The sequence below is a fragment of the Lonchura striata genome, chromosome 3, assembly GCF_046129695.1.
Source record: "Lonchura striata isolate bLonStr1 chromosome 3, bLonStr1.mat, whole genome shotgun sequence".
Taxonomy (NCBI): Eukaryota; Metazoa; Chordata; class Aves; order Passeriformes; family Estrildidae; genus Lonchura; species Lonchura striata.
Window position 1 is genome coordinate 13,341,025 of NC_134605.1, and position 22,758 is coordinate 13,363,782.

Here is a 22,758-nt window from a genome sequence, read left to right on the forward strand (position 1 = left end):
GTTTGGGGTGCAGGCCTCCTTATCACTGAGCTTCTCCAGCCAGGAATCTGAGGAAAAGGAGTGTTTGTAGTTGAGTACCATACTTTGGTTATAATTTTTTTTCTTGTTGTTGTTGTTGGGGGGCTTTTTTGTATGTATGTATGGCTTGTTTTTTGTTTGTTTGTTTTGCTGGTTTTTCTAAATTCTGAGTACTTGTATTGCAATATGAAACAGTGCTGACAAATCTGACCCCAAATGATTTCATGGTGTGCTGACATAGTAAAGGCAGATAGTGAGGTAGGAAGTTTGCAATACAAGCAAATAATAAAAATAAATAAATAAATTTTATAAATGAAAGGGCATAATGAGTCATGCAGGGATTATATGATTTTAGTTCTGGCATTGCAACAGAAGGGAAAGACTGATTTCTCCTGTTGACATACCAATATTCTGTCCATTAGTCCACATAAAAAGTAAATGATGCTTACGCTCTCTTTTCACACAATTATATTCTGGTTACTGCCAGCTCACAATTTTATTAGGCTATCCATATGTTCTCCTGTTTTTTTAAAATCTTAGTCCCCGGATATGTATAATTACATGAGAACCTCTCTTAGGATTTATTTTGTTCATTCTTGTTTTTATTTTTTAGTACATCTATACCTTAAGGAGGAAAGGTTAAATATGCTTCATGAATACAAATTGCTTAAAAACCAGAAGGCAGATAAAAGAATTAGAAGAGGTTATTGCTATGCCTTGTTTCTTAGAGACATTGAAGTAGTAAGGCCAACGTCCTGAATTTTTTAAGACTGATTCAACATTTCTTGAATCCTTTGGCTTTTCTCTACCCTGGTTCTAAGAAGAGGAATCCCACGAACCCACAGAAATGGGCCTGTTATGTTTTCTCTCTGATTTGATTTTGCTGCATTTCATAGGAATCCTCATTCCCACCTGGGGAGAGTGAAAGAGTTTGGAAGCTGGAGATGAGCTTTCCTCAGACACCTAATCTTAGAGGTTTAGAAATGCTTCCTTTCTGTCATAAAAAGGCAGCATGACAGCAACAGAAATGAGAGAGGAAGAGAGATTTAGGGAAAAAAGGAATGAAAGAGTGATTGTGATACATTCTGAATACCACTATGTTATTCCTTGGCTGCTGTCCTCTAATTATTAAAACATGCTGTTGGCTAATACATGTGTTGTATTCCTGGGGGGTTGCAGAGAATTATTCACATTTATGCATTTCGTGTCTCATAAGGCTGGGTATAAATAACAAAGGCAGACACCTGATTGTCCTGAACAGCCAAACAGTCAGTCAAATGAATTCTCCAATTCAAACCAACAGGTAGCATTTCCAGAAACAGGATTTTGTTGTGGAAGTAGCATTATTCAGGTTAGATGTTTTAAAATAGTGATGGTGCTGTGCTCTTTTTCTTCTGAACAGGTATAGTTATGGGGCATTTCTAATAACCTAGGACTCTCATCAGTGTTAGCACAGGCAAATAGGGGAATAGCAGTCCCTGACTCAGCTAGGCGTAAGACAATTCTGACTATGGATAAACTGATGGCCTGAAATGGATCTGAACACCTGCCTACCTTTCACCACTTACACTGAGGATATGGATTGGATTAAAAGTACAGCTTCTGGAACCATTCTGCCTGTGAATTTCACAATCATTAGGTATGAAGTGCATTATTTTCCACAGTATCTGGCCATGATCCATCCTTCCTTGCTGTCTTGATATTTTCTGTGGGAGTCACCTAAAAACAATGCCACTCTTTGTTCAGATTTTTAAAAAATTAAACCTCACTAGATTCCATATGGATATTCATCCCTGCAAAACACTCCAAATACAAGGTCTTTACCTTAAGGTCACAGTTAAGCCTTCAATCAACAAGCACCCAGAGCCACACTAGACCACATCTATCTTTGTTTGGAGCAAGGCAAGATATCTCCCATGCATCCCTGTGGCTGGAATGATCCACATTAGTGGGGCTTGCACTGCATTTCTCCAACAGTGCAGGAGAGGCAGTCCTCCCTGTTGCAGGCAAGCAGAGTGCTCCTTCATCTCCTTGCAGAGTAATTTAGCCTGGCTTCAAATCTGTCCCCTAGTGGTGCCTGGCTGCCTGCCTGGGCCCCTGGGCAGGGTGTGAGCTGCTGGTGCACCTTGCTGGCTGCAGCACATGTTCCTGGGGAAATGCCAGGAAGCTGCTCCTTCCCTCTCACTGCATTACAAAATAATTTAGTTTGGAAAAGACCCTTGAGATCTGACCAGTGCCAATTCCATCACTGAGCCATGTCTCTAAGTGCCACGTCTACAGGTTTATTAAATAACTCCAAGCATGGTGATGCATCTCACTTCTTCCTCTGCAATCTGAGAGCTGACATCACTTCAGCCTTTACTGGCCTGCTCTAGTGGTGAGAGCTTGAGAGCATCACAGCTAGTGAAAGACTTTGTGCACTTTAGAGCCCAGTACCAAGCTGGGGAGGAAGAAAGGATATTAGATGCAACACCTGATGCTACGACAATGCATGTAACTAGGGACTGGGAGACAGCAAAAAAATGTCAAATCAAGGGATGTAAAACACTCCGTTCCTGGGCTCCTGGGGGGGGCATGAGCAGTGCAGAGTGCCAGCCTCATGCTGGGGGTAGCTCTGGGACCCCAGGGGAATGATAGTGGTGCACATTCAGAAACCTTTGCCCCATTTCCTTTGAATGCCAGGATTGGGATGTACCTAAGACAAACACGCTATCTTATATTCCTACCATGAGATTTTATGGAAAAAGAGTATCCATTGATTTAAACCTAGCCAGACTTTGCTGTATGGAGAGCTGGGTGCCATTTCCTGCTGGGTGATTTGTCCTGCGACAGCTACAAGAGAGGCTAATGAAAAATGAGAAGAATGTGCTGGCCATCTTAGCAGCCATATTTCACAGTGTGGTTTTGAAACCGTTTGTTTTTTTAACTTCCCGAGGTCAACGGTTACGGGAGATGGATGTCACCACATGTGCTCATTTGGAAAAATAGCAATGGTCAGGCTTTAGCTTAGTGAGCAGCAGTATGGGAAGGCAAAGAAATTAAAACAAAACAAAACAAACCCGAAAAAAAGTAACTGATTTGTTTGGGATATGGCCAGGATTTCAAAAATCTCAGTTCAGGATGCTGATTAGGCAAATTAAACAGACCTTTCAGTTACTTTATTATTTGTTCTAGATCTGAATAAACAATATGTAAATATCCAGAGTTACTCTAGGCTTTTAAAATTAACCGTAAGGCTTTCTTGAAACAGATGGACTCCCATCTCTTCCAGAAGCCTTTTGATCTCAGCTTAGCACGACACTTGTTATTCATCAGGTACTGCAAATAGATTCATTTAGGATACCAACTGAGTACTCAGAGGTATGAATTATTAAGGAAAATAGTCACTACTTTTGTTTACAGAAGTTTAAGTGCTTGGAGGTTTTAAATAAAACACGTTTGAATTTCAGTTGTGAGACAAATTTGAGCACTGCAAGTGCAATAGTAATGGCTTTAGCACTTACATAAAAGCCTCACTGCCAGCTCCAAATTATTTCCCAAATAAGGATATGCATTTTACAGACAAGGAAGGCTGATGTAATTTATTGATGCTTAAGGGCAGGGCTAAAGACCCGGAGCCAGCTGTTAATGAGGCCAAGAGGGAGCGTGGGTCGCTGTCCTCCCCAGCCAGTGCCAAGCCCAGGCAGTGCCTGTGGCTGCCTCAAAGCCCCGGGGACTCTCACAGTTTAAAGCCCAACATGCCATTAGCCTTGTGACTGCTGGATGGGAGTATCACCCAGCTGGACATGGACATCCCCCCACTGTGGTGTGAGACACAGCCAGGCTGGGACGGTCCCTACTGAGCTGGCAGCATCAGTGCCTCTATTTGGATCAGTTGTTAGCTGTGGGATTTGTCACCCAGTGCCCACTGGCTCTTCTGGAAGTGATGCTGGCTGGCTGTCTGGTGTAGGGAGCTGGGAATATTCTGCTTCTGGGAATAATAAAGGGCAAGGCAATGCTCCCTCCACTGCTTCAGCTTCCTGGCTGCATCATGCAGCACATTTGGTGATACTCACTGCTGGCTAGGGATGAAAAAGAAATGGATTGGAAGGAAAGAGTATGACAGAAACGAATGGTATGGTATAACAGAAACTGGTTACAACGCGTGAGACGCCAGTGCAGAGCAGTTATGCTGAAAAATGTTGAACAGATGGCATAGGACAATGCAAAGATTGTTTAACATTACCCTGAGGTATAGTGAAATATTGTCAGGTGTGGGAATGGAGTGAGATTTTCCAAAGAGGTCTTCTGGGACTGCTCACACGCCCCAGTGTGTTGGCAAGTGTTGGGAGACAAATTGAAACTAATAGCTGAGCAGGTGAGACCAACAGGATCTGCACTCCTGTTGTTAAAATGAGTCTTTAATAACACAGGGTGGGACAGTGCTGTATACTTGATAGCTATTTTTGTTGCCATTACAACTAATTTGTTTTATGTAGACATTGGAAAAGATAAATTACTATAGCACAGGTGATTAATATGCTAGGCAGAAACACTGCAGCTCTTCTTTCAGATGCCAGTGTCCATACGCAGGAAAATTTACAGGGAGCTGTGCACTCTGGCAGCCACTTTAGAGTGCTAGAAATGAAGGCACTTACTAGATTTAAACCAAACTTTAACATAATACATTTTAAACAAGAAAAACCCCTCAGTAGTCTGCTCATCATTTTTTTTTTAACTTAGCTATTACAACTGGTTAATTGCACAAGCATTTTAAAAAAGTAATTACACTGGATTTTTTAAATGTTGATTCCTATAGCACATTAAAATAATTAAGAAAAAGTACTACTACTTTCTTGACTTCTGTCTGAAAATATGAGACAAACGTTGTCAAACACTTGCATGTGGCTTCTGTAGAATCAACCCCAAGAATGTTTTCAGTTACAAGAAAAAATGCTCTAATTTTTTGAGAATTATATTGGCTTGGGATGTGATGAGGCTGGAGAAGTGCTTTCTGTTTTATTCATAAAAATAAAACTTTTTGGAGGTCATATGTCTAACTAGAGTTTTTCCTGTTTTCTACAAAACCAGCAGGTGGTACTTGCAAAGAAACTCCATTCTTCTAATTTGCAAAAATTCCCAAGAAGAAAATATATAAGAGAGCTGCAGTTGGTTCCAGTGTGAAACTTGGCAAGAAAAAATTTTGCCTGCAAAAATCAGGGCTTAGTTATTACATTTGGCACCTAGTCTTTTTCATTATGCAATAAGGACATGAAACATCTACTGGATGCTCCCTAGAGATGGACAAAGTTCTCCCTTGAATTCTTTCTTATAAGAAGTGTATGCACATAATTTTTTTAAAAGGTTTCCATGAAATAAAAAAGCGAAAGCTGGTAATGTTGTGAGGTTGTTGGGAATTTTTTGTCATGCCCTAACAAAAGCCCAAATAAATATTTTTTTTTTACAAAATCCCAGAAAAATCAAAGACTATTGTTTACTTATTTCATTTCTGCTGAAAGATTTTGGGAGCTGTTTTCTCTCTGCTTGTCAACCCTCCTAACCTCCTCCTCTCTCCTGGAAGCATCATTTTTTTCCAGGGCTGCTTCATAAACCTTTGTTATTGCTTACAAATATTAAAATTCTCAGTGGGAATCTACAATTTCTAGGAGTTCCTGCCTGTATTGTGTTTTGAAAGTCAAGGTTTATAAATGTAGGCACTTTGGTTGTTAAGAGTTTGAATCTGCAGTTTTGGACAAGGAAATACCCTTCCCTGTGTGTCTCAGATGTGAAGAGATACCAAGACTAAGCCCAGTTACTGTTGGCCTGGAATTCCTTGGGGTTTTGATTCCCCCAAGGGAAGATGGTTTGGTGGTGGACTCTGGTGAAAGGCTATACCCTGGAGGGGGATTTCATGCCCACATTGGGCTGGCAGAAGATGACAAAGGACACCATAACCATGTGCCCTTCTGGGAACCATTTTTTAGCTTTCTGATGCTGTCTGGAGCTTGAGGATGCCCCTCTAGTCCAGCCTCCAGAAGGCACAGGCCATTAAATACTTCTTCTTGCTATTCCCAAGGAGATCTGTAGCATGCTTTGCTTTATAGGTTGCCCAGGGAAGTTGTGGATGCCCCAGTCCTGGCAGTGCTCAAACTTGTCCAGGTTGGACAAGGTCTTGAGCAACGTGGTCTAGTGGGAGGTGTCCCTGCCCATGTCAGGGGAAAGAGGGGGTTGGGACTAATGATTTTTAAGGTCCATTCCAACCCCTAAACATTGTATGATTCTATGATTCTACAAATCTATGATTCTTGCCTTTGAAACCGGCATTTCCCAGTGGTTTTTCTCATTCAGGCACAAGAGCCCAAAAAGCTTTAAGGGTTATCACAACCCCCTTTAAAACCTCTTTCAAGTTTTAAAGCTCCAAGAGCTTCCCTGATGTTGCCTTTCCTCTGCCATGCCTCACTGCTTTTCCTCCTCCCGTTTCCAGTGCAGTTTAGCAGCACCCCAAGGCAGTGACAGTGCCGTGTCAGAGGTGTCACCGTGTAACTTGGCTTTCCTCTGGGAGGCTGGTGGCCTGGCTATGCCAGTGCCAGGACTGATACCTGACAGGTAGACAAGGAAGTCAGCTGGATGTACTTTTTGCATCTTTTTTTGCCTTGGTCAGGCTGCCCAGTGCTTTTTGAGTGAGCAAAACCCGCTGATGTACCATCCTTGTTGTGGAGGGTAAAATAGTCTAGTCAAGTGGATGGTGAAAATAATCAGCCAAAATGACATCAAAATGAAACACGAACATCTAGGTAAAGCTTCTTCACTAAGAGTTGAAAAAAAAAAAATCACAGTAAGTAAAAGAATACTTTTTTTAATACAAGCAACAATAAAGAAAGCACAGTGCATCCAGCTGAGAAGATCTCACCCTAAAGTTTCATTTTTAGTGCTTTACTTCTCTATGACTGCAGGCAGTTACATGGGTTCCCTAAAACTAAATTAAGCTTTCAGGCCCTATATCTGATTCCTCCCCATCTTATACCAGGAAATGTAAGTAGCATGGCTGATGTTAGCAGGGCTAAAATCCAAAACTGAAGAATAAATTCTTGTGATGCATTTTTGCTTTTACTGAAAAGCACATCTGTCAATATTTTTAAAAATTAAATAATCAAATTAAGATAGCAATCATTTCTCATAAAATAAACTATATTTTGTGTCCCAGACAATACATATGTGGGAATTAATCTCAACCAGGCAAAGCCTTATTTAATTGATTAAGTTTTAGATATGGTAAGTAACCACATTGGAGTCGATGCAATAAAGCTAAACATATGCTTTGCCTCTGCAGAGCTTGAGTCTTAAAGCTGAAAAGGTATAAAAGAGCTGCCTGGCTGGAAACCATCAAATTTGTAACCTTTCACTCTTTTACTACATACAAAAGAAAATACCTTGTATTATCAACAACTTAATTTATGGTGAATTTAAATGCAGTTTGCAGAAAATAGCTCCCATTAGGATCTCATTAGAAGACACTGCCACTTTTTCCAGCATGTGTTGCTCAATTCCTGATGAAGTTTGTGGGAGTTAAGGGTAGGGTCTATATTTTATCATGAGCAGGATTCAACCTTGTACCAAACAGTAAAAAATGCCCCCTGACATTTTGGCCTCAGGTCCTTGTAAAAGCTCATTTCAGCATAACATTTCTACTCAAAACATTTGGCATGGATAGATAGATGTAAAAGGGTTATTTTGCATTCAAAAATTCTCCCATCCCACTTCCAGAAGTGGCTTGGATGTAGCTGGTGCCTGTGAGGCATCAGGGACCACTGTCAGTGGAGGAGGGGTGTGAAGGTCAGTGTGGCCATGAAACCCTTGTCAGTCTGACAATGAGCAAGGACCTGCCTTGTTATCCGACTTTGAAACTCTTGTGTGGCCTCTCTGTCATGCAATGTTAGGATCTAGATGCGGTGTGTCAAGGTCTTCAGCTTTTCTTCCCTGGTTTCCACTGACATGTTGAAAATGGCTGGCTTCCCAGAGCAATGCCTGGAAGGATGGCAAGAGACACTTGCTCTTTCCCCTCCCTCCCACTGACCTGTTCAAGTCAGGTTTCAAAGCCATGCCGATAAAGATAATTTCAGCCCAATTTTAGGCTAGGTCCAGAGGGAAAAACAAAAGTAAGTGAAAGCTCTAATTTTTCTATTTGTGGATTTATAGTGTGCTGCTTATTTTGGATCATCTCTGATGACAGCTCAGAGTTACTCTGTCATTATGTACTGTGCCACAGTCATGATGACATCTTGTAGTGGAGTGCAAATAACATTTATTTTTCAGGCAAAATATAGACCTAGTGGCTTTTAAATTTTTTTTTTTGGTGCTGTTTCTTTTTTTAAGGATTTTTTTCTAGATTATATTGAACCTATGTCAGGAGTAATACTTTCCTGGTTTATACAATACTGGCAGCAGAGCAGTGAGGCTGCTGTGCCTCAGCTGTGCTCAGGGATTTTTCTGGGGACCACTGCATCCCTCCTAGTCCTTACACTGGTGATGTCTGGGCTGGGGCTCTTAGGAGCCCTAGATCTGGCTACTTCTGCACTGGTGAAGGTAAGCCATGGTCTGATCCCTCAGCAAGGTGGCCATATGGGATGCTCACTGCCCATGATAAGCACTGAAGCACAACAGGGGATTTTGGGGAGGGATGTGTACTCGTATTGAACATGTGCCACTAATATCTTAAGTCAGAGGGGTGTGTTTTCATGTTTGGGCTGAGTTGGGGCTCTGCTTTGAACAGTAGAGCTTGAACTCAGAAATGACAGATGTATCAAATAATCATATCAATATTATTCCAGTATCTATTTTATTCATGGATAAGAATGCATGTATATAAGTGTGTATATATATATATGTGTTTGGACAGATTGTATATAATTGATTTGGACTATATTCTGAATTGGTGCAGTATTGGTATTGTTTCAACTAAAGCTATGCAATATGTGTGAAGAATGTGTCTTTTTCAATATTAAACTACCAAAATATATGCTTGGCTTCACACATTCACCAGACCTTCTGCTACATGAAACAAAGTATATAAAGCACCAGACATTCACTCATATCAAAAACTTATTTCACTTAGTCTAGAGTGTTCCTTTGTAGAGCTTTCCCATTTTTCATAAAAGATTATGTTCTTTTATATATGCAACAGTTTCAAAAAGAAAGGGGAAAAAAGGAAAAAATAAGGAAAAGGAAGCCAGAGTAAAAACAAAACAACATATTCCTCAAAATTAAAACCAGAATCATATTCTTATGCAGAGCATGTTTTGGACTGATGTGTGTGTGTGTGTGTATACATATAAAGCATACAGACAACTAGATGTTAGTCCAAAACATACACAGTGATATGTTTGCCAGAAAGAGTTTTGTTCACGTGAGAATTTCTGAACTCTTATCCAATTAGACAGTTTTAGATAATTTTTATAAATACATAGTTTACAGTGGCTAGTGAAGTGTAGGAAGAACCTGTATCATCTCTGCATTAGTCTGATTCAGTCATTAAGATTTTCACATGGTCAAATAAAAAAATGGTTGGAAAATGTAAAATAAAACTGATAGTAACTGCTTGTGCAGAGACCCTGGGATTTGATTCTCTTCCTACAGTGCTTTAGCGCTACAGTAATAAACACAAGTTTGTTCCCTGAAAAGCTGCAGCATAAACCGCCTTGTGTTTATATGTGCAAAAGCAGGTCTTATTCTCAACCTTTCTCATGTTTGCAATTGAATTCTTCTGAGAATAAGATCTGTACATGAAGAGAAGAGAGAAACTGTTAACAGGGAGGAGGGAGAGCTTGTGACAAAGCAGCACTATCAGCTTGAGGACAGGCACTGCAGCTTTTGAGTGCATGGACACAAGAAAGTGGAACAGAGAGCTGAATGCATGTTCTTTCATTGGGAATCACACAGCATTGGCAGTAATCCTTCCCATCACTTATAGCTGTGCTTCCCTTGACTCTAGACTTTCCCTATGATCACTACAGGCAGAAAACATGAAATCAGTTAATTAGTCTTTCAGCTGGAAGCATTTTAATCTGCTGATAACAATCAGTAATTGGGAAGGGTGGAATGCAGCAGCTGTAGTGCTTAATGATTTTTTGAGGGAAGGGGGTATATAATTAAATCTCAGTTGGTTTTGTTGGTTTTTTTAAACAGGTAAAATATTATTCAGGGAACTCAATCAATGTGTTACACATCTTTCAAGGATTTTGATGCTCTTTGTGAACTGCTTCCCTTACAATGACAAATTGCTGATCTGTCACTCCAGTTAGTTGGCCCTACACTCTTACACAGTGTGGACAGACAAGGCATGTAATTTCATTCCTACTTGCTTTGCACACTTTTCCTTGGCCTGCTGGCAAAAGTCCTCTGGTGCCAGGTCTCACATTCCAGCTGTTGTGCATTTATCTTACTAGCGGACAAATACTTTATCATCCTGTAATTTTTTTTTGAATGGGGCTTCGGGGCAGACAATATTTGTGGGAAAATCTGCTGAGTCTCGCTGTGCCTTGTGACCCAGGATGAAGTGGTTTGTCTCCCTGCCATTTAGAAAGGTCACAGACAGGCACATTTGGCTAAAGAGCAGCGGGCCCCCTTTGTGGAGCCCGGCTGCTCAGACACAGCAGCAGTGCACGCTCAGCGCTGGGGATGCTCCTCACTGCAGCGCTGGGGATGCTCCTCACTGCATTGCAGCTCTGGGGATGCTCCTCCCTGCAGCGCTGGGGATGCTCCTCACTGCATTGCAGCTCTGGGGATGCTCCTCACTGCAGCGCTGGGGATGCTCCTCACTGCATTGCAGCTCTGGGGATGCTCCTCACTGCAGCGCTGGGGATGCTCTTCACTGCAGCTCTGGGGATGCTCCTCACTGCAGCGCTGGGGATGCTCCTCACTGCATTGCAGCTCTGGGGATGCTCCTCACTGCAGCGCTGGGGATGCTCCTCCCTGCAGCGCTGGGGATGCTCCTCACTGCAGTGTTGGGGATGCTCCTCACTGCAGCGCTGGGGATGCTCCTCACTGCAGTGTTGGGGATGCTCCTCACTGCAGTGTTGGGGATGCTCCTCATTGCAGTGCTGGGGATGCTCCTCACTGCAGCGCTGGGGATGCTCCTCACTGCATTGCAGCTCTGGGGATGCTCCTCACTGCAGCGCTGGGGATGCTCCTCACTGCAGCACTGGGGATGCTCCTCACTGCAGCGCTGGGGATGCTCCTCACTGCAGTGCTGGGGATGCTCCTCACTGCATTGCAGCTCTGGGGATGCTCCTCACTGCAGCGCTGTGGATGCTCCTCATTGCAGCGCTGGGATGCTCCTCACTCCAGCACTGGGGATGCTCCTCACTGCATTGCAGCACTGGGGATGCTCCTCATTGCAGCGCTGGGTGTTTGCCGTGGGAAGCTGCTCACAGCCTCGCCTTGCCCGCTGTGATTGTCTCCTGACAGCTACCTGCCTTTCCTCAGCCTCGTCCCTCTTTTCCAGTGAAACTCGAAACCAGGTGAAACTTGCTCCGTGTCACATTTCACTTCCAAATTGAAATTCAAAGCTAAAAGAAGCCCTGAGTCTTCCAAGGTTCACCAGCCTCTTGTCAGCCTAAGACTTAGAGTAATACAATCTAAGCCAGTTCTGGGCGGTGGAAATAATGTGTCTTGAGACTTTTCTCATGGCTTTTGTCCACACTTGCCTTAAAAAAAAAAATTATTTAATTAGAATCTTTTTCCTTCCTATGTGCACATCTTCTATCCTCTATTGATTTTGTTATTAGACCAAGGACTTACATCTCAGGCACAGGGCAAATGCCTATTTTTTAATGAGTGACATAGTGTTATAAGTTAAAATGTATGACAGAAAACTGCATAATTCACTGTGTCCAAGACAAACCTCTCACTGAATAGAATTTTATTTGGGTGAAAATAAACAGGCAAGTCAAATTAGGAACAAATTCTGTACACAGGGATTATTTTTGGTTATTTTAAAAAGATTTTTTTTTTTTTTTAAGAAGAAAAAGGAATACCAACAGGAGTATACTTTGGATAATTCTGCTAAGCAGCTGGACTTTGAGGAGATTATGTAAGATGAACTAATTGCCAAACTTCTGATTCTTGTTTCTTGCTAGCCATAACTTAATTCTACATAAAAGTTTCTGGCTTTCACCCTCAGTTCCTCATGATTTGTGCTTTGTGCAGGGCCAGGGATGGTGAGTAAACAGTAACCATGGTAATCCTGAAATTCTTCTGTTCCTATGCCAGCCATGAGCCCCATCAACGTCCTTGGTGCATGTAAGAGTTGCCTTAAGACTATTCTAACTTCTGCCTGCTCAGTTCCCCATAGGAATATCCATGCAGCTGGGGGGAACAAAATTATCATTGCTGCACAGATTTTATTTATTGTTTCAGTGTAGTATTTATGCCAGCCATATTTCACATTTATTTTGAAATCAAAGGTTTTTAAAAGTGGTAATGTCATAAAGAACTCAGACGTTAAAAACATGGGAGTTACAAAATTTGTCAGAGCCGAGTATATTGCAGATATCCAATTCTATACTTAAGCTGCATTAAGTATAGCAATGGGAAAAGTAGGGAAAGCATCCCTATGATAAGGCACCAGCTGTGAACAGTTTGGTGGTTTACAAAAATGCTCCTACTGTTGCAGCTGCTGGAAGGGTGACCCAGGGGTGGGAGGGGTGAGAGGAAGCCATGGTAAAAAACCAGAACAAAAATGCAAACACAGACCCAGCCACAGAGGCAAGTTTATCACTGGCTGAGATTGTGACCTTTCTCCAGCCTATCAAAATGACTGTCCTCCACTGCTCTGGTGAGATCCACCGTCAAAGTTCAACACTGGTCAGCTCCAGGAGATCTCTCCTGGTAACTGTGGTGGAAATATGAGAGCAGAGTTAGGTTACTGTATCAAATCTCAGGAAAGTTCTTGATAGGAGAAAAGAACTGTGTTCTGTTTCCCACTGCTATTCTTAGAGAAACTAATGTTTTGGTCACAGCTGGGGCTTGACTTCTTTCTTTGCTTGACCCTTGGGAGGTCACAGATAGGTCCTGAGGCAGTGTGCTGACATCCATGGGGAAATTTATCTTGAAAAGCCTTCTCTTCTGCCTAGTAAAAGTCCATATTCAGCTTGGTGCCCTTATACTCTTACCTTTCCCATCTCCACCTCTTTGAAATCATATCAGGCTGTGATGTCCTTGAGCATGGAGGGCACAAATCCTAGGATCTCTTTTCTGTAACCGGATGTAGCAGAAATCTCAGCATGGGTATGTGACAGCTTAAAGGACTAATGATGAGGATAGATATTATATGCAAATATTCAGGCATGTGAGACACAATTTTCACCATCCCAAAGAAATTTTGTAATCTGCAAATATTCCTGTCCACTGCTTATCCTGCCTCTCCTACAAAAAGTGGGTTATTAGAATTTGAAAGTCTGTTTCAAGGAACATTTTTGAGAAATCAAAAAGAGATTCTGTGAGTTTTGTCTATGGCTTGGGTGTTTTTCCCTTAACTTGATTTGAAATCACTCATTCTGCATTAAAAAAAAAAATCATTTGGGAAAAATAACAGTAAAGGACTGGTACCAAACTTCCCTCTCTGTCTGATAAGTCACATTCATTGCTCCTTTTATTTTCTACTGATTCTGTATTATTAACTATAAATTGTTTGCCATGAATTATTAATTGGGTCATTAAAAGGCCAAACTAGGACTATGGAAGGAATCCTTGCATTCAGTACCAGAGCAGATCTCCACCTGCTTTGATGAATCAGGTATTTTGCCTCTGAATTCCATTGCAGGCTGCATCAGAGCCATCTGCACCTTTGCCTGACTGCATCAGCCTTGTCCCATTTCCTGTGCCTGCAGCGAGCAAACCTTTGTAAGGATCAGGCTCAGCAGAAGAGCAGTGCAACTGCTAATTTAGCCAGGGGAAGCCCCTTACTCTCACCTCCAGCAAAGATGTTCTTTCTGGCACTCTCAATCTGATGTGCATTCCGAGGCACTGGGACTGCAGTAAGCAGCTGTGTAGTGCACATTTTCACTGGTAAACAGGAATTCATCTAAGCAGACCATGATAGTAGGTAATAAATATGATTTGAAAAAATAACCTCCTTGAATTAAAGGTATGTCTGCATCAACAGGTTGGTTGATTTGTTTATGAATTATCTAAAAGACTCCCTCTCACATTCTGACCCAAATATGTCAGTAGAGTGTCCTTGCTTTTCCTTTATTCATGTGGTGAATTTGGTTTTCATGCACCTGCTATTACTGTTGCATTTCACTGACAAGCAGAGGCAAAGCTTTTCTCTTCTGGAGAATTATTGAATTACATTTATTTTCTCATGCTTTTTACTTGTCTCTCTGGAAGAGATCTCAGGTTCACAGGCTTAATGCCTGAGTGATCCACAGAGCCCCGTTTCCTGCACGTTTCAGTGCTCCAGGTAACAAAAGTCATCTCTCTCTGGTCTCTGAAGTGGAAAAGCTAACTGCTCCCTTCACAATGAAAGGGGGCTTTTGTTCCTACTTTATTACTTATGGCCAGCGACGTCATGAAGGGTTTGCCGTTGTAGCTCTGCTCTTGCTGCTGCTGCTGGGGTGTCTCACAGGGTGCATTCCTGGGCTCTTTTCTACACTTCCAGTAAATGTGCATCTGGCATCTCGTTGGACTGCATGACACATGCCATGTTTCAGGCAGAGCCCTCACTTCTTTGGTGACAGGGTGTGTCCCTGGTACTGCAGATGACTCTTCCCTGCTTGGGAGGATGACCCCCACAACCTCAAGGGTGGGTCTTGGAAAGCAAAATGTGCAGCTCTGGTCTCTACATCTGCCTAGGGCAGGAGTTATCACCAATTCCCCAGTGTCTGGAATTGCTTGTTATTGATTCCTGTAAATTGTCCTATTTGTCTGAGGGCTGCCCAGATGAGCAGCAGACGCTTGAGAACTCTAAATACGAGTCAGCCACAGAGTTCAGAGATTAATCTGTCCCTTTGGGGTGCTGAGCAGCCAGCAATCCAAACAGCTTGTTGTAAGAGGCTTAACAATGCAGAACAGCTGATTTCAGATTCATCCATTGAAAACATACATTCATGTTGCTGGATGTTGGAATAATGCTAAATCACTTTAATCTAAAACACATTTGAATACAACTCCCACAGTTTAAAGGGCACTGAATTAATCTTGGAGAAACAAAGTTGCCTTGTAAAATGAATTTGTGTGATGTTATAAGAAACTTATAAGAAACTTGACTGTGAAGGGGGCAGCTCTTTGAACTTGTAAATCCTCACTGTTTAGAAATATATAGCTGCTTGAACACAAGACTAAATGCAACAGAATTCAAACAAACTATTCCTCTGCTTTCCCACATTTTAATGTGCTCATCAGTGAATATTTATGTACAAACCCTGTAGCAGAGCACAGTCGTCATTTCTCAGCTGTCTCCAATTGGCAGATCGATGAAAAATTTGGTGTGCTCCCACTCAATTGAAAAAAGTAACTAACAGGCTGCTAGGTCGTTTTCTCTCAACATTAATCCATCATTATCACCTGAAGGGCAGTACTTTGAAGACTCAGGAAGGTCCATATTTCAATTTAAATAATGCCTAACAGGTACAAGCTTGACATTTTCAGTTCCCACTAAAATTTAAAGAGCTGACAGCATTTTATTTTGTTGAGAATATATCTTTTCCTCCTCAAGGATTTCTATACAAAGACCTAGGCATAGGTAAAGGTATGCCTTTATGCTAACCAGAGAAGAATCTAGTTAGTTATCCAGAAATGCTTTTATTTTGTAGAACTTTCAATTGTCATTGTGTCAGATTTTTTTTTTTTTTAAATTTGCTATTAATTTATAGGATTTGAGGGTTTTGTTTGGGTTGTTTAATTGTTTTTGTTGGTTTTCTGGTTTGGGTTTTTTGTGTGGGGGAGGTTGGGGGGTTTTTGTGTTGTTTTCAGGATTTTTTCTGATTTTCATGAAAATCTTCATGACCTTGGAAAAGACAAATTATGGTAGATAAAAATTCTGGTACCTGCTTTGTTCTGGAAGGAAATGCAGGAATTTGGTTTTGCAGCAGCCAGATGGTTTCAGCCTGGATTTTCACCTAGCAGAAGTAAAGGGAGGTGGTAGCCTCTTTTGGGTGAAAGGGCAAAAATTATCTCTGTGGAAATTCTTTTGGAGGTATAACATGGGTTCTTCAAGCTTGGAGCGAGTCCTGCTCCCTGTGGACATCAGGACTGTCACAAACAAAGGGACTGGGACATTGCTGGTGCTCTACACCCAGCAGAAGTTTGGAGAGGGATCCCACTGTAGCAGGATGCATTCAGCCCTTCCTTGCCTCTCCCCCAAGGCACACGTATGCACAAATGCATGCCAGGCGTAGCACAGTCGCCAAAGGTTGAGAATGTCAGGTTCAGTCAGGTCTCAAGAACCTGCAGATGTTTCAAATCAAAATGTTACCTTAATAAGAATAATTAGGTGTTTGAGATAATATTTTGGTCTGTGCCTTTTGAATGGGAAAAACTATCTTTTCTCTAGCCTAGGCATTCTGTTCATCTGTTCATCTTCAGCTCAAGCTTCTTCCCATGAGTTGTCTGGAGAAGAAAGCTGATGGTTTTCCTCTGCAGCCATGATGGGTAGGATTCATTACCTGAAAAATGTCCAGATACAAAGGGAGGTGTTCTGCACAACTGTTGAACAGCCTGTTTCCAATGCTTCTGGGCTGGGGTGCAGGCACTGCCCGTGGGATTCACTCTCCAGTGCCAGGCAGCAGGTGCAGAGCCACCTATGGCAAGAGGAAATCTGGGGAAATGAAATCCCAGAAGCACTTCATTGCACCTTGGGCACGACAAAAGCGTGTCTTGCAGCAGCCAGATGGACTCCAGCCTGAATCTGTCATGTAGGGAACATGGTAGCTCCTTTTGAGAGGAAGAAAGGAGCTGCAGCTGTTAGAGACTTGCTGCCTAAAAGGTCATGGGAGAAAGGGGAAAGCATTTCTATACAGCTTCCCACTCTTCCTGGGACAGTCCTTGGGGCCCTGGCCACAACTTTTGCTAGATGTACTTCACTGTTTAGCTTTGAGGATTTTTCTCCCCCTCACTCTACCATTCCTTAGAGAATCTACCTCATGCTGAGCAGGTTTGCATAGGCAATTATTAATTATGCATTATTTCCAAAAAGTGCTTTGAAATAATTTCATTTTATTTATTTTAGGGAAAAAACTTTTCCCACCAATTATAGTTTCCTTTACTAACATATTTTGCATGAGATTGTTGTTTTATGGGCTATTACGCAATTCATTAACTGGAATAATTGGTATCCAACAATGTAATCAAATCACAGGCTATAAATAAATTTTAAGGTACAAAATCTTCACTGAGCCTGTCTCCTAAAGCATCTATTTTTTTGAGGCATCTTGCCAGCTCTGCAAATTCTAATTTGCCTGCTTTGGTCAAAATGATTACCCATTAGAACAACCTATTCCTATGGATAGCAGAATATAAAATGTTTTTAAACACACTGTGTTAATACCTTATGAACACACTAGATAAAGGATATTCTCAAAAGTATGAAGAAAAACACAACAAATACCATTTATTAATAGAAAGGCTGAAAGAAGACACGCAATTGAGCACGAGTGCCAGTTTTTGAACCTGGAACTTTGTACAGCTTTTTTAGAAGATACTTTGTGTATTTTTCTGTCTTCCACAAGATGTAAAACATCACTAATCTGATTCTGTTTTTTTCTACCTATCTAGATTTATACTGCATTCCTCAGCGTGGTAACTTAACCTTACTATCTCAAAGCTTTATATCTATACAGATATATCATCATTAGGTGATAGGTGGCCTACAATATAATATTCATTAAGATGAATTTATAGCTACATATATAATGATCTGATCCTTATGAGATACTACAAATTTATTTCCATGATCTCTGTTGGTGGTGCACATCAGTTAAAAAGCTGACAATAAGCACTTCAGACCATCTAAATATATTTATATGGAGAGAGACACAGAGAGACTTATATATACATATACATATTGAGAGACATAAATATGTACGTGTTCAGATGCCGTCCTTTGAAGAAAAATGTTTCAGAGGAGTTGTTGGGCTCTCAGAGGATGAAGGAGAGGACCTAGTGAAAAGGGTCAAGCCTAGGCTTGAAAACCAATATTTTATCCAGAAGGAAACCCATGGATTTATCATATGTACATGTATATAAAAACCCATATACGTGGGTATTTTTAGATCAAAATACATCTTTATTTCCATGCACTGAAGGCAGGAGACACATGCAGGCAGGTGACATTGGCCAGACTTGTACTGATGCCCCGAGTGTCTGCCAAGCAAAAACCTGCTGAGAGACTCCAAGAGCATGAGCCCGGTGCTCTGTCTCTGCCTCCCTCATCCTCCTTGCCAGAAAGGACACACAGACTGGAGTGTCTCCTTGTGGTATGAGAGCTGAGACCTCTGAGGGAGTATCCATAGATATATCATTTCTATTCTTCCCACATGTTTTAAAATCCACACTTCAAACCCTTGTGCATTGTCCGTGGCTGTCCGTCATTCGCAGCTGAGAGAAAGGAAGGGCTGTGAATAATGGTAATGTAAAAATCAGCAGGCAAATGTAATCTGCAGCAATGCTGGGTGGGGAGCAACGTCTCTGACTGGACTTGGCTTGTGTTTATATGGGCTGCTATTAATAATAAACAAGTCTCTACTCCTTTGCCATATGATAAGCATCATGTTCAGTATAGGGTTTCAAGATTTGGATCTGTCATTGAAACCTCCAAAACAATACATACATGACCAGATCTGAACTCTTTGGATTGTTAAAAATCCAACTGCTCTGGCAAAGTCCACTGCAGAGCCAGGTGCTGCTGCACTGAGAGTAGCTTTTACAGGCGCTCCAGGGGAAAAAAAGGTCACACTGGGCCAGGGTGGTTTTCAGTACTCAGCTTCCCTTTGGTAATATTGTTAGACATGGAGAATATTTAAACAGAGTTTATGGCAACTGGCAAATCAATTGCCTTGAAACGATATGTATAACAAGGGAACTAAGGAAAGACTAAAAATATAATCCCTAATCTAAAGCTTTTGGCATGTTTTCTGGACAGTAGTTTGGTATTACCCAGCTGTATGCTCACAGAGCTCTCTGTGCAAATAAAAAACATCCATCATACCAAAATGAGCTTAATTATACAAGTTTTGCTTTTCTAGTCAAGTTTGAATTTCAGTTATTCCTGATTTCACATTATTTAGCTTCTCCTTTTACATTAGATTCTGCTGCACATTCATCACACTAAAGCTGTTGGAATGACAAATGCAAAAAACCACAAAACTGATTCCAAAAGATGGAGATGAAAATCTTCAAACCCCTGCATTTCTAGTGGAATGCATTCCTTAATCAATGCAATATTTTTAATATTTAAACCAGGAGTGTCACTAGGGTGGTGCATGTGTTTTCAGATCCCAAGGACCAGAGAGCTACCAGCACCTCAGTCTGCAGTGAGCTTGGACAGGCTGGCCTTAGTGTCTCTGTTCTCTGATCCTCCTGAGGTGAGCACTGGGATTCAGCAACCCATGTACAAACCCAAAAAGCCAGTGGCAAAATTATCTTTACCCACAGTAATTTTTTATTTGTGTTTTTTGCCCCTTGGTGGGGTCACAAAGAGGTTTGGGGTCAAACTCCTGCTCCTGCATCTTGGGGCTCTGTGGGAAGGCATCTGTGTGTCAGGAAGCTTCACTACAGCCCCAAATAGTCCCCAAGGGCTACCTCAATGTCAAACTTGGAAACAGTGTCATGCTGACTTTCTATAAAACATGAGGAGTAAAAGTAAATAATTCCAGGCTGATTACTCAAAGTTTTTCAGTTGCACAATTTAGCCTGATACAACATATATTTATCTGTAGTCCTGCTCATCTGAAACATTGAAAGGGACTTAACTCACCCACAGAAAACCTTTAACACTGTTGCACATGGCTGAAATATCTGTTCCTGTAACACAAAAACGGTACCTTCATGCTTTAAACAAATTATAATTAGAACACCAGTAATCTCTTTAAAAATTGCTGTACCACTTCTGTATCCATTTATTTAAAATTCGAGATGCTGCTGCAAACTCCCTTTGCAAATTCTGGGTTTAAAAAATCCTGTGCCACAAACTGAAGAAAATGATGAAATCAGTTTTAAGCAGCTCTGTCGTGCTTGCAGGTCATTATTTTCAGTGCCAGTTTGGGGTGTTAGAGGCCAACCTGGCTGGCACTGGAGTGCCCATTCCTACAGAAGCTGGAGAAAGTGGCTCATTGCCTGTGAGGGAGGTCAGCCACACATAGTGGTGATTGTGGCCAATGTGATCTGTAAAGAGAGAATAGTGAGATGCCATCACTTGCTTGGGAGTGGGAGGTTTGGGAGGTCTTTGGCAAAGTCCTAAACAAATGCCATGTTTGTTAATGTGAACAAATTGTGCATGGAGAAATAACAGTCTAAGTATATACATTATGTATATGTATATATACATACACACCACACGGCCCAGATAATATTATTATTGGAAAATCATTCAGATACTCAAATTCTTTTCAGAGTGATGTCCTTGATGAGCTTTTCTAAATTTTTTAGCAAGTGTGACCTACTAGAAGCACACCTTTCCTGAGGTGAACCTCATCATCACTTGTAGAGTAGCTTGCTGTCTTTACTGCTGTAGAGGAAATAGGAAACAGCTGTAATTAACAGATACAAATTTATACACCCCATGCAGTCTTCAAGGAGCTGGGATTTACTACTGGTTATGGATAAATGGTTATGCCCTGGTTAGTTGGTGCAAGATTTCAATTTATTATTTCTAAGTCTTGTTTATTATTTCTAAGTCTTGTTTGGACAGTCATCATTCTGCCCATGATACTTGCAAAGGCATTGTTTTTCCTCCTGTTAATATTCAAGTAAGTTTATTTTTAGAGTACTTTTTTTTTTTTCATTTTGTGAAAATGTAAATAAAGTAGGATGGACATAGGTTTCCATTCCCAAAAGCCACACAGAGCATTTATTTCACCCATCACAGCAATCTGAGGCAATATCGTGTTTTTGTAATGAAAATACATTTATTACACCAAGCAAGGCTGAATGATGCAGCTACCCTGATGGGCTTCAGATTAAGTGGGTTCTTAGTGTTCCCTCTAATTAATTCCCACGAATAGTTAAACAGAGCTCAAGGAAGCTCAAGCTAGTTTGGTGTCAAATTTGCTGTGAAACCTTCTAAATGAGAAACCTGTGTCCTTCAGGATGGTGAAAGGCAGACACCAGCCTGCTTGCCACTCTAACACCTTATTTGTAACATAATTCTTTTAATTAATATCTAATTTTATTTTCTGCTTTTGTTAAGAGCTAGCCACTGTAACTTAATAGGTATGGTTTTATTACTAGTGCTAAACTTCCCCTGCCCAATAAAAGCTGGACAGGTGGCTAGTCACCATTTTATGAGCAGTTAAACCATTTAGCACATCGCCACTAGTTTTGCATTAGCACCAACCCTGGGATTCATTACAAGGTTCAGCAGTACAGAAACCTAATGCATTATGGCCCAGCAGGGCTCACCTCAGGCTGAGTTCTGCTTGATTTTTCACTCTTGGTATGGATGCAGGAGGTCAACCATCCTGCAAGAGACATGGCTGTAGTGTACAGCTTATCTTTGGGCCAGCTCTGTACATTTGCAATGAATCTATTTGGTGAGAAGTGCTAAATGGCATCAAACCAGAATCCAACCAGCATCCACTCCATGAAGGTGCAGATGCAGCCTGGGTGTCTGATGTGCAGCCCTTGCTGGGAGGGTGTTTCCCATTCTGGACTAGTTTAGGGTGGGAGGTAGGAAAAAACCAACAAAACCACACTCAAAAACACAGAATGTAAAAAATAAAGACAAGCAAGTGTTGATGTTTTGCTCCCCTCACACACAGCGATGAAGCTTCCAGCACTTACTGCTAACCTCAGAGATGGTGTTTGTCATGTAGATGTGCAGCCATTAGAAATATGAGAACCATCTGGTTCCTTTCTCCTTAGAGAGCAAACAGCTCTCTGCCAAGGTGGGCCGAAGTCAGATGGATTATTTCAAGATTAAGAGGTTTGTTTTTTCTTTCTGTAGTTTCTTTCAACCACACAAAATAACTGCATCTATTTATATTTTCCCTGCTGTTGTTAAGTATATCTATATGAGGGTCCCCCTTTCTGCTCTATCTGTTTGCCCTTTTCACCCCCTCCCTTCTCTTTCACCATTTCTATTTAATTTTAGCTCAGTTCAATATTTCCCTCTGAGAAAAGCAGCAAAATATTCATGTGGTCAAATCTACAGTAAATGTTAATCTCTGAACTGAATTTTAAAGAGTATTTCATACATTTCTGTAAGAATGGTTGGGATTTTCAAAGCAAGCTGCCTCTCAAATGAGGTAAAAAGAAAAAGGGAGGGCATATTTCTGGAATGGATGCTGCTTTCTGATAAACTTCTACTCTGAAAAAAAGAGGGGTTTTCTCAGAAACAAGACAACTTTTCAGGGCAGTATTGTTCTTCAAGTTGACTGTATGGATGCTCATATACACAAATGTGATCTAGCAAATAATTTAATCTTAATTTTTTCCAAGGGAAAGTTTTGAAACTTGCAGAATTTCCTTTGGAATTTTAGGGTTGAATCTGCTTCCTCTGGGGCTCCTTTGGTGCTGCTGTGTTCCTTCATCCCATGGCAACCCCAT